At 42.9% G+C, this 13,534-nt stretch overlaps 1 long non-coding RNA gene across 1 annotated transcript; it reads left to right on the forward strand.

The window, feature by feature from the left end:
• The first annotated feature begins 8,118 nt into the window (after nt 1-8,118).
• On the forward strand, nt 8,119-13,459 carry LOC140001849 (uncharacterized). Its single transcript, XR_011807436.1, has 2 exons — nt 8,119-10,218; nt 10,268-13,459. It is a non-coding gene; the product is annotated as an uncharacterized lncRNA (long non-coding RNA).
• Nucleotides 13,460-13,534: the final 75 nt, after the last annotated feature.

Raw genomic sequence — 13,534 nt, forward strand, 5'->3', positions numbered from 1 at the left:
AAGTGAAGTAAGAATGCTTCCTAACTTGAGTTTAGTTTGGGCAATAACAAAGGCTTTTTTGGAGATGGTCTTAATCTAGGAACTGAAAACAATGCCCAGCATTTCTTGAAAACAAACAATATTCTTATTGTTAAGACTATTTTTTTTGTCCTCTGTGGTGCTATTTTGAGTTCTAGCATGTCTATTGTGCACAGGCTGGAGCACTCACTGTAGTTGTTTACAGCAATTTTCCTTGCATTGCCAGGCTTTTCTTCTATGAAGCATGATTTTGTAGCCAAAGTTTAAAAAAAAAAAAAAAAAGAGAAACGCAGCATAAACAAACTGAACATGTGTGAAAAGTGTTGGCTCAACATCCCTCAGAAGTTGTCTCTGGCTCTAACACCATCATGAGAGCATGAAACACGACAAGTTCCAGGTTGGATTCAAAAGCTTCAGTACCTGCTTATATTCAATGTTAAAGGATTGCCTTGTTATGTAAATCTGAAATTGAAAAGATTTCTCTGGTTGTTGGGTGGGCTCTGGTTGTTACCCTGATTTCACTCCAGCTCACTGTGGTCACAGCTGCTTTGCCACTGCTGATTTTATGGCTGGAAGAGACTTTCCTGATTTCTGAGCTCAATAACTCAGTGAGCTGCACTGAAGAACTTTGTCTCCTTGCTTCAAAAGAGTAGTATGAGACCAAGCAGAGTTTCTGAAGTGGATACAAAACTTGCTGGATGATTTTGCTCTCTGCCCATCACCACTGCTGTAGTACTTGCCAGCATCCCTTGACTAGGAGCATCTCTTGATAGCCATTTTTCTCTACATCAAATAGCTCCTGGAAGGTGCTGGAAGGTGCTGTCTTTTTCCACCAGCCCTTTGTTTCACCCAGTGCACAGAACGGACAATACTCACCTAATGAGCAGGTAGTCACTATTTTATTTTTTTCCTTGCTGCTTAGCATGTGGCCTCATCCTTTGTTTACTACATGCTTCCCAAATCCTGCTACGAAAAAAAAACAGTGATTAAGTCTCTTGTTGGGTGCTTCTGTCCTGTCCATCATTAGAGCATTTGATTGTTTCATGAAAGTTAATGACATTTATTTCCCTAAATATATGGCATACATATTACTTGGTGAGTATGTGTATGGTACAACAAAGCTGAATTCAGCAATAGTATTTTTAGGTTAAAAAAAAGTAAAAACAAGCTTGTAAGGCAAAACTGTCCATAAGAGGGCTACATGTGAGAGGCTGAATATCTTTAGGTTACATGAATGTGGTAATGCAGTCATCCTTCAACCAGTCTCCATGAAAAGGGCTGGATGTGTTATCCTGACCAATGACGACTATTTTTTATTTAGTGTGTATCTCAACACAACATTTTGTATTGGGCCTGTGTGTATACAGATTACATAATGGAGCTTTAAGATAAAAATATTGCATGAAAACAAGTTTTTTTAAAAAAGTCCCTAGAGCTTGGAGCACTGAAGCACACAGTTATAACGTAAATTGTCATTCACCTCATGACCAAAACCACAGGGCAGTCAGGAGCTCGTGACTCTCTCCTGTGTGTGCCCCTTTTCACAGCCAGTCTGAATTTTCACATGCTCATCTCTGAGAGCTTGGGTACAGCCGCTGAAATCCTCGCTGATGGCTACTGCACAGACACATTTATTGCCATGACCACACTGGGGTAAAAGTAAACCATGAATCACAGTTCTTGGAAATAGGTGTCTCATCCCCTCCACGTGCTAACATGTGCTCCATCTTCTCAGACCGAGATAAAAAAAAAAAAAGATTCAGGCACTACAAACAGACAAGAACCTTGTCATGTATTTAAGTTAGAAAACCTTTTACCAGACATTATTAAAACAGAATGACAAAGGAATATTTTAATGAGGTTTGTAAGCTTCTCGCTAGGATGGACGCCTTTGCCACTAAGGTAAAAGCTGCCCCAGCTCAGACCCACACAAAGGCTTCAAGAGCAGTTGCTGAATGCTCAGAAGTAGTAGCTGCTGCAATGACCTTCCCCATGACTCTGAAACGTTCAGGCTGACCCTGAAAATGGTGAAGTAATTCAAAAATGCTGTTTTGGTAGACTGTGATCACAGAAAGGAAGATCCCTTCCTATTTACCATTTGTTTAAGAGCTGAATAATGATACCATCATTAAGGAGACCATCATCGTTCTGATGAGCTAGTGGAAGACTGTGCCCAGAACCTCTCTGAGAATTAGCAGTTGTCGTGTATCTTAGATACTGACATCAATAAAAAGGTCAGCTGCCCTTCGACACCCAACATTAGAAAGAACTAGGGCCGCTGCCATTGGGTTTCCCAAATAGAGTATGCACATATGTTATGTGGAGCACAGGCAAGATATATCCAGAACTTCATGGTTTCCTGGTGGTGTCAGGGGTATTATGTGTACCGCATTGCTGATCTGCCCATGTGCTATACGTACCTGGCTTTGATCAAAAGATGTTTTGTTGTGTTGAAATTGTCACAGACTCTTTGGTGAATGTTTGCTCATATTAGTCCAGTTTCCTAACCAGGATCCTACCTGTCTCCCAAAATAGATGCTGTAATTTACTTTCCATCTTCACTTTTCCACCTCTGTGCAGAGCTAAAGGGAATGCTTTGCTTCTAGAGAGGTTTCCAGAAAGGAACTGTGGTGAATTGCTCGAGGAAGCCATTGGCTTGCCAACTGGCTTGCCAACCTGAGGATTTCAAAGGGGAAAGAGAACAGATTCCTCCTCCTCCTCCTCCTTTACTAGTAAGTCTAAAAAAAAAAAAGGAAATTTCTAACCACAGAGAGACACTGATTCTAAAAGTCTGTCACTGAATCACTTTCCAGTTTTTTAGTAGTAAGAGCCACCTAACTAGCCGTGATATAGTAAAAGAATTTTCTTCCTCAGGTACTTACACTTGGTGTGGTTGAAGAATGCAGTAAAACTGAGACTAATTTGCAATGAATGCTGGTGCACTAGACCATGAGGTTGTGTGTCACTAGAAAGCTGCACATGACACGCAGATTATAGGCTATTTTTTATTGTCAAACTCAATCCTTAATTCAAATGAATACATTGTCAGAACCCTAATTATTTCTGTTAGAAAGGCTGCAGCTTGCTAAGAAAGGGGCATAAAAGTCTTTCTCCGTAAATTCTTGATCATTGCATTACAATTCCAGGCCATTTATGAAATACTCCATCATTTAATTTACAGCCTGTTTCTCTCCATGTAGGCTCTGATTACAAAATCATCAATCACTATACAATATTAGTCCCGTGATGAACCATGCACTATTTTTTTTAGGTCTGCTCCAAAATAATGCCATTCATTTCTTCCTCATTATCTCCTGTTCCTCCTAATTGCTGACAGGCAAACTGGAAAATCTTTTATTCCATCTTCCTGCTTGTCTCAACACTGAGAATTTTGGGCAGATTCAGTGATAATCCTTCTGCCTTCATCTAAAATCATACCAAGTTTCATGGGCTGGTTTTAAAGTTCAGTGTTAGGAAAATGTTCTGTGCATACTCTGGAAACCTCTTGCCGGATTGTAACTCTGCATGGAATTCAAGTTTGATCAATGGAAAAATTGCAATGGTCACAGCGTCTTTTGGTGCACATCTACACGTATAATTTATAGTTTAATTATCTTTTGAGGGAACAAATGCACCAAAATAATAATATCTCCTGCCATTGCTGCTATTTTCAGGCCAGGTCAGTGCAGCAGAATCAAGGTGGCTGGAACAAAGTCAAAACTCAAGGATTATAGGTGTGTATTTATTTATTTTTTTACCTCAGCTGGAAATGCTGACGACTCAGAGATGTTTTAGGTACAATGTGACTCATGCTGGAAGCTATATAAATCTGTAAGGTGATGTGATCCCAGTGCAGCACAGCCCAGAACAAATATTTGGAAACACTGTGTCCGGTAGGAAGGGCTGGAGGTGGCTACCTGAGTAGCAAAGCCCAGGGTTATGCTGCAGGGAAACTGGGGAGCAAAGCACATGTGAATTTAAATCCAGAAACAAAGGCCAGTTTTCCAACACTTTATAATGAAATGTTTATAAATCTCTGACTGAGCAGGGCTGAGTACATCCCTGGGCAAGTACTGATGCCAGGCAGACCTCACATTGCTGGGTAGCAATTCAGACACTGTCTTTAATGAAACCTGGCCCTAGATTTCACAGCCCTAGGCTATGATATTTTTCCTGCCCAAAATCATGAGCACCAGGTGGAAGAGATCAGCGGCTCGCAGCTCAGGCTGATCTGGCTCTCAGAGTGGAGAGAAGTGACAGCAATTCTCCCAGGCAGGCTGCAGCCAGTGAACACATTTTTCCTGCCTTATTGCTGTGAGAGCAGCACGGCGCTGGCATAGCTTTCTTGCAGAGTTTTTAGACCACCTCCTTTGGTTTTGTGCTGATGATGTCAGTGTGGGTGTTATGTACAGGGCCAGGTATCCTTACTGACCCACTGGGTTAAGCAGTGGGAAATTGTACCTCAGAGACAGCATTGGCCTTTGGAATGCAGGTAAAGATATTGAGTAAGACAGATCAGCAAAGATTTGCCTCAAAAAAAGAAAATCTCTGAAATACTCTGAATAAACGATATCCTTTTTTTTTTAATTATTATTATTATTTTTTTCCCCATTTTCTGTGAACTGAGAGCTCTGAACACTTCTGCTTTTATTTTTCTGAGAAAGTCTAGTAAATTTCCTTAGTTTAATACAGAATTCACTGTGCTCATCCATTTTCGGAAACCAAGCCAGGCTTTGGAGATTAATTGCTGTTCTCCTGCAGCATTTAAAAGAGAAGTCAACAGTTCAACCTGGCAGCAACCCAAGGCTTCAGAGGTCTGTTTGTTTTCAGGGATCTAACTTAGTATTTTTGAAGGGTTTAAAATTTTCTCTAATACTTTGAGATAAAATAATGCACCTTGTCTTATGATTTTTTGTGAAGGAGGAGGGGGCTAATGACCTTTCTCTAGGGAAAATTTAAAGATTTTCTTTCCAGGATCCTGTTTTATTACACAGGGTTGTGTTCAATGAGTTGACAGAATTAATGTCATAAACCTCAATATACGATATTGTTTAAAATATCACGTGCTATTTCTTATTAACATTAATGAAAAGAAACCTCAAATTGTAAATATTTCCTCTTCAAAAAAGCTTAACTCCTGGTTCTACTTGTCTATTACGTGCCTAGCTCTGAAATAAATGAGCGACATAAGGTCCTCTTTCCATGAGGGAATCCTCTAAATGAACACATCCTCATGATGTAGGAGAGGATAATAACGGTGATGCCCTGTTCCAGCTGGAAGAAGGGAAGCACACAAATGTAAGACATTTTCCTAACTAGACCACCATACCATACCATCATTAGCCATTAGAAAACCTTACATGCATGACTGCTTGGCAATGAGTATTTTAAGACAGGGATGAATTTGCTGGTCATTGTTTTATTTATATGTAAGCTATCTAGAACCATTGAGTTCTTACCACACAAGAGCACTTTACCTATTAAATATCTTCATTTCAGAAAAGAAATACAAAGGCTTTAACACTCAAATGTTTCGGTGGTCAGAACCCCTAGAGAAGACTAGGAACTAAATGTATAAAAGAAAACCTCTGTAAGTGGCAACATGCACTGTGGCTCATGCCCATTACCTTAATTGAAAAGTTAGAAATTAAGACGGTGGATGTACTCTAAAGTACTCCGCGTGTACTTGTGATCAACATAAATAAATTCCCATCTACTTCCATTAACTGAGTAATTCATAAAATGTTCTTCCACATATCAGGGACAGGAAGATTATTTTATGTTGCAGTGGAACTGAGAAAAACCTTTACAAATAACAATACTGAAAATATGATTTGAAGTGAAATGATCCAAGTTGAGAGAGCATACTTGTCACAAATACTTAAGACTGAAGAGCTCAATGAAGTCTGTATGTGACCTATCAAAAGCTGAAGAGGTTAATGGAGAAATTGATATAAAAAAATAAAGGGGGTAGCTGATCCGATATCTCCTAAGATTTTACTGTAACCTATACTCTAATTCTTGTGGTGAAATGGGAGACAGAGCTTCAGCAGGACATGTAACTGAGATCTCCCTACTTTAAAACCACTTGCCTCTTCCTGGTCAAAGAACAATCTCTGTAAGTCTTTCCTTGGGAGAGAAAGTTTTATTTGTTTCTACCCTGAAGAGGGAGGTAATACACAGACATTTGCAATGTATTCACCTAAAAGAAAATCAAAGAGGTGAAAGAAGGCTGCATTCAAGGATTAAAAACAGGAACAAATGTGTTTATGTATCTCAAAGAAGCAACATACGAAGAAAGAGTTTTGAGTTAAAACCCTTTTGAATGGGACAGAGAATCAAACAGCAATGGAAATCAGAACAATCAAGGTATTATCCATTCAAAGGCAAGAACATGCATGAAAACGACTACTAAATCCATTGTCACAAACGTCTTCGAGATCAGTGAAGCGGAGATATTTAGTGAGTTGGCATTGCTCAAAACCTACTAATCTCCATGAGCAGACTGAGATTCAAAGCAGACCAGAGAGCAACCCTTTGTTAATCATAATAAAGAATTTGCTGTATTCAAATGAAGTTACAGCAAAGTGGATGCGTGCCAGTGCAGCACCAGTGTTCCAAGAGAAAGGCAAGCTAGGAAATTATAGACCCTTCATCTCAATGTCTGCAATTTGCAAAATAAAGAATACAACAGAGGAGTAAGTTTGCAAAATGCATGTGCAAACGGAGTATCATTCTCTGTAATCTAGTTGCAGATAACTAGTAGGAATAGATGGTGTTGGTTAACTCATCTTTTAGAAATAACTGTGCTATACTAAACTTAAAATACTCAAATAATGGTTTGTGTGACAGGCTGCTCACCTAATGCTTTGCGGTAGAAGAGGTTAGTTCTTCTTTAAAAACAGAGTCAGTCATTCAGCAAGATGAACTTCCTGCTCCTGTAGGAAAGTGGTAATCTAGGTCCCACGTCTTTTAAGTCTGGGTTTGCAGCCAGCTGAACTTCTGAAGGCAGAAGGGGCAATGTGACCACAGAAATAGAGACACAGAATGAAAGTGATCCAAGTCGTTATCAGAAGCTGCACCAGACATCTTCAGGACAGTACAGGTGTCACAGGTAATTATCACAAGCCTCTTTTACAGGCCTGTAATGTCCATTTGATTACCTACTTCTCCTTTGTCCCTGTAAACTCCCTGTGAAAAAGAGCTGTGTTCGAGGCAAAATTATATGAGGAAATAAATATCGGAAACAAAAATCTTGGTTTCATCATCTCTGCTCTCATTCCATGCCCTGGGGCTACTACTTGACCCCGCCAGCCCCCCACTCCTCTTTTGCTGTCCTTCCTCTGTGCCTACAGCTGTCCTCTGCTGTTTTGTGTTGCTCCTTCTCTATGTTGTGTTTTATTGAGCCGCTTCATTCTGCCTTTGTTTTCTGCCTTGAGACTGTTTATCTAAGTAACACGTTCCAAATGACTAACTCAGCCAAGGCGGTAGATGCTTCATTAAATTGTAGCTCAAGTAAAACTCATTATCTTGCCATCTACACCAGCCTTGCATTGTGTTAGCACGTTCTGACCAAGCAGCCTTAACACCAAGAGGAGGGAAGCCTCCAGGGTTACTCGGGTGGCTTCTCCCTGGGCTCTCTTCCTTCCGCCCCAACCTCCCACCCCGCTGCTCTGTTCCTCCCACAACAAAGCCTGCAGTAGCAGCTCATTCATCTTCTAAAAATATATATATTTAAAAATGTTTATACACAAATAAGTTTGTTCTGTACACAACTGAAAAAAAGAACCCTTGGTATTGAGTAACACTTTCTGTACCCGCAAGGTTTCCTCCTTGCTCACACAAATCGCTGATTAAGATATAACACACCTCTACCAAAGGGAGCCAGCAAAACAAAGTCACTCTGGTGGCTCCAAACAAAATTCAGCCATTTATAAACAACAACAAAAATAATTAAAAGATAATAATCCCAGCTAGACCATTATTATTGAAAAAGCAATCGCAAGAAAACACAAAGTACTTCAATCTTTTTTTTTTTTTTTTTTCATCTTCCCTCAAAACGAAACCAAAGCCCCAGCCACCAGGCAGAGCAGTAAATGAGATTTAGGACGTGAAATGTAAAAATGTTTGCTGTTTCCTGGGGAGGGCCGCTGCAGTGTAGGAGCTGAGCTCGTCACAGCTGCGAGTCGCAGCCGTGACTGCACCGCAAGCTCAGGAAGCGCATTCTGCCCCAAACCCACAGCCTGTTTAATGTTACACGCTTACATTGGTATTACTGCTGTAAAATATGTAACCGCGGGAGTACAGACTGTCCCGATCTAATTCAGCTCAAAAACTGTGGTTTCCAGTCGGCCAAATTTTAGCTTGAAAACCATGAGATGCAACTGAGCAAAGTTTTGGCCTTTGTATGTATTTGCAGATAGCTGACTGTTTACTTATTTCCAGTTTCCGAATTGTATTTATTTTCACCACAAAGGTTACAAACGCTCTACTTGGATATATATATCTTTATTATTTTTTTTTAAGGGAGCTGAAAGTCTTATGCAATCCTAATTTCGCTAACGGGGGCTTTGAGACGTTTATTTACGAGTTATAAAAACCGCTTATTGCAATGGGGGACTCATTGGGGGGGGCTCCCCTCAGCGGGCCGGCCGGCCGCCATTTTCCCCCCCTCCGCGTTGCCGCGCAACGGCCGCCAACGGCCCGCGCGCGCGGCGGGCGGGAATGGCGGAGCTGCGTGAGGGGGCCGCGCATGGCGGCGGCAGGGCGGGAGGAGGCAGCTGAGGGGAAAGCCGAGCGGGATGGCGGCCGGAAGAACGGCCACGGGCCCCAGGGAGCCCGCAGGGTCCTCACGCAGCCGGGGGCAGCGGCCGCTGGCCGCGGGGAGGCTGTGGAGATCGGGGGCACCGCTGCCCGCCTCAGCTCGTCCCCGGCTGCGTGACGGAGAAAGGCGGGGAGAAGTCTGCTGCCGAGCGGGGCGGCGCTGTGCCTGGCCGGCTCCGGGGTGTTTCGTGGCTTTATTTATGTATTTATTTATTTATTTATTATTTTCCTGGAGGAGAGCGGGGAGGGAGAGGCAGGAAGAGGTCAGGCGGATTTCCCTAGGGAAGTGGGGCGGCTTGTTCCCAAAAAAAGGGGCGGAGGAGGAGGAAAGAAATGACCCAGAGGTGGCTTTTTTCCAGGGTTAGTTTCGGTTTGGTTTTAGTCAGGGAAAAGCGGGCCGTGCGAGCTGTCTGCTGTGTGCGGGGAGCGCTCCCCAGGAGCTGACTGGAAGGAGCGCCTCCGGGGAAACTTCCATGAGGGAACTTTCCTGAAAAACACAACAAATGGGGGCTTTAACGAGCCCCGTGTACCCGCTGGGAATTGGGAACACGTACACCATGGAGAATGGCTCCAACCCTCAAACTGGTGTCCTGGCTTTCAGTTAATAAATTTACAAAATCTGTGTGGTTTGGGTGATCCCCAAGTTATCTGTCCAGCTGGTGTTTCCATTAACTTCTAATTACTATAGAATTTACCTAAAGAGCCTTTGGGGTTAATGTCAGTGCAGTATGCAAGCCAGAAATCTGGAGTGCTATTTTCCAAGCAGAGAGCATTCATCTCCAACATTAAGAATTCATGAAAATAAAAACTATGCTATCGTAAGATAGGTAGCAGTATGATCAAACTAAAATTGTATCCGTTGCTTAATTTATTGGATGAAATGTTTTTTTATTGCTGACATTGACTGACAGCTATATATATAATTCTTTTCCATGATTCCACAACATTTACAGTGGAGTTCCCACGTAAAAAGTGAGTCTGTAAGTACTGTTTTATGGGGTCCTGTAATATTTATGTTTTCCTGAGTGCTTGATCTAATTTGCTCATTTTGAAAGGAACAGCTAGTTATTTTCTTCGTAATTGCTACCTCCGCAAATTCAGTCTTGACTCTTTAAGAGTCAAGCTGAGTTCCTTGACACTTCACTGAGAAAGGGGAAGTTGGTGTGCCAATCTTGCAATTTTTTAACATATGTTTAATTTAACTTACATGGGAAGTTCCATGATTAAGGCAATGAATACACTTATTTAAAATAATATTTCACTTACTGTCTTTCTTTTTCTATGCACTTCCTTTTATTCTGGTATCATTTTAGGGAGTATTATTCACACTCATTGCTATTATTCACAAACCACTTTAACCCCACCCACCCCCAACAGGTTTTTGTGTAAAATACATGTACACTTTAACCCCACCCACCCCCAACAGGTTTTTGTGTAAAATATATGTACATTTCTTTCCAGTATGTGCTCACACATTTGCGTGCCAGAGGCCTGTGTTTTCTGTTTTTCTGCTCTCATTGTAGACTGAATTTTTTGCTGTTGTTATCCTGTGCTGTGTTTGTTCTCTTTATTCCTCTTGTTCTTTTTTATTTTATTATTTTCTTCCTTGGTCCCTCTGGACTAATTAAGTAGGAAAACGTTAGTTTGATTTATTTATTTTCAAATTCATGGCTTTGCTACTCATACTACTTGATTTGAAAAAGGGGGATCTGTAGCCATCGTATTTGTACTAGCATGAAACAGATGAGCTGACCTGTTTTTCTGGGTAAAGAGGGCCTTTTAAGAGACTTAGACGTGTCAGCTTTGTGAAATTCCTGATTGAAATAGTTAATAACAAAAACGTTGGTGAGGGGGTTTAAAAAGGACGTGCCATTTTAGTTGATGTTCATTCTCTCGCAGTCTGAGGATGTTATATCCAGAATTCCTTTCCGTACCCGTAAGATTACTCAGAGCTAGTAAATGTTTCAGAGCAGTGACTGGGGAGAGAAATGCTTAATTGCTGGCGAATTTGGCTGCTTCATTCCAATGCATGGCTGGTGCTGGAGCCTCCTTCCAGCAAAAAGCATAGCCCTGTCTGCAGGGTGGGATTTCGCTGCACACCAGCCAGACGCAGCGGTGACCCCGTGCTCCCTGCTCAATTGATGATTGGGGCAGAGGCAAGGCACAGAAGCGATGATTTCGCTTATTGAGAAAGGGGGTCGGGAGGTTGCCACCTCTCCTTTTGAGCAGCATCTGGTAGACAATTTTCTGCCTAATATTGTCAATCATTGCCTTGTTCCCGAAGGTGCCTGACTGTCCTCCCAGCTGGAGTGAGAACTTCAATGCTCACTACAAAGCAAAACAAATGCAAAGTTTACAAAGGGGGTGTGGAGAAGGCAGGTCCCCGAATAAAGAAGTTGGCAGGGGCTCAAATGCCAGGCGTTACGGGAGAAGTGGGACACGCATGATTAGTGCACGTGCTGGTCTGAATACTAAGGCTCAAACAAACAGATCTGTTGCGCACTAAAAAAATGAAAAATGACTGACTGCTTCAGCAGGTCGTGATTTGAAAAACGTTGTGCTTAACGGCGTGGAAAATTGGGGGTTTCTTTCCTTCCTACTGGTGCTAGGCTTTTTTAAAGGCACGGAATAGAAACATAGTGTCGGTCTGGGAAGAGGTAGGAGCAGAGGGGATGTTGCCTCTCATGATAAAAAGCTGGCATTCAGGGACAATGTTTGGCTCTTAACTATTTGTGAATGTAGCGGATTAAAGGCACTGAAGAGCCCTATAGCTAGCACTCCCTGACCGTCCTTAGAGAACTCTCTCCATCGTTTAGCTCCCGTGGGAAGCTCTGAAAGGGCAGTACAGGTTCGGCTTCGGTCCCATTCATACTGTATGTCAGACGGGCTGGAAGAAACCGAGCAAGCAGTCATTTCTACCCTTTGTTTGTATCAAATATTGTGAGAGAAGTTATTCTTACTACAGCTCCAATCTGGCTTCGCCAGGGAAGTGCTAGAAATCTTGAACCAATCTGTTGCGGAGTTGTCAACACTGGCTTCTCGTTGCATTTGATAACCCAGCAGGAGTAAAAAGCAGCTCAGATTACTAATCAAAAGTATTCTCTGAGCCCCATTTTGGGACTGCCCTGCCCATCTGCCCGCTGGACTCCGGGCTGCCCTTCCATCTCCCTCCTCACCCCAAAGGTGTTTCGCCCCCTCTCCCTCTGGCAGGATTGGGTTATGCTCTTCCTCCCTCACCCTGCCTGACTTTTCCGGGGCTCACCTGTGGTCCTGCTCTGCCTGCTGAGCTGAGGGGCCGTGACCTGACCTGCAGGAGTCCTGGGGAGAAGAGGTGGTGTGCTGGAGGATGGAGCAGCTCTGCAGAGGGAGAAACGCCCCTCCGGCAGGCGAGCGGGCAGGCCTGGGGGGTCTCACATGTCCCTAAGACCTTTCCGAGCCTCTTTTCCCCCTCCTACCACCACGTTCCCAAAACTTTAAAACGGTTGTCACTGAACTGCCGGCTGAAAGACCGGTTGTTGGTTAACGACCCCTGCTCCTGTGCTCACCCACCCAAACGGAGCGAGGGGCGGCCAGGCGGGTCCGGAGCGAACCCGACCAAAGGTCTGAGGGCAAGGTTCAGCTGAAGGCTGAGCTGCGGGGCTGCCCTGAAGTGAGGGGCAAGCCCAGCTGCACTTTATCAGCACTACTTTCTACACAAGATCCTATGGTCTCTGTGCTATTATTTTGGGGTGTTCATGCTAGCATATATAATCCAGTTCTGTGAAATTGGATTTATCATTGCTAATTTTTATTCTGCTTTTGCTACATTTAAGACACAAACTTCTGAAAACCTCAATGAAGTCTCTCAGGATTCACCCTGGTATGTGACAGGTAGGAACGTGACATTCAGTAGCAGGGTTTTAATTTAGATACCTGTGAGTGCAGGCCACTACACAAAATCACAATTAGATTGAGGTGGTATTCACGTGATTTGAGGATATTTGAAATAATTTGAAACCTACAAAGTATTTCAATGGTTCTGTTTCTAGGTATCTGTGCCTTTGAGGTATGAGTATGAAGGAACTGGGAATGCCACTTAAATTCAGGGTGGAATTCATGTTTAGGACAAACCTGAAGTGTAACGTTTTGTCACACAGTCAACATAGAGCTAAAACGACAGAGTTCATCCCTTTTTTTCCCCACAAATCTAATCTTTATGCAACATCACCATCACAAAACCACGTCTGCTCCACCAAGGGATCCTCACCAGTGCTGGCAGCAGAGGTGTGAGGTGGTCGGGGCTGACGTGGCATGGCTGATAGAAACCGTGATGAGACGTCTGGAAGTGCCACCTCATGATGTGCAAAGAAATACTGCTGAAGAAGCAGATACCCTACAATTTGCCAGTGATTGTGTTAGGATCATGTCCAGAAACAAGCCGTCTCCGGAAACCTGGAAAGAATGAATGAAAGCAGCTGCTCTGTGCAGCTGGGTGGAGAAAATCGAAACACCTTCTGTAGTTAGACCTGGAAAGTAACTTCGTTATTTCTTTGGGAATGGTTATGCCGTTAGGTATCATTTCCTGCATGGCAAGCACTGCTTGTTGTATCCCAAAGTGAATAAAAATCATTACACGTGATGGGCACATTTGGCACATGGGCATTTCTCTGAAACTGAATTGGGGGGAGCGGGGGGGACAGGTACTGACCTCTGG

Source organism: Anas platyrhynchos, chromosome 2 (genome assembly GCF_047663525.1).
Source record: "Anas platyrhynchos isolate ZD024472 breed Pekin duck chromosome 2, IASCAAS_PekinDuck_T2T, whole genome shotgun sequence".
Lineage (NCBI taxonomy): Eukaryota > Metazoa > Chordata > Aves > Anseriformes > Anatidae > Anas > Anas platyrhynchos.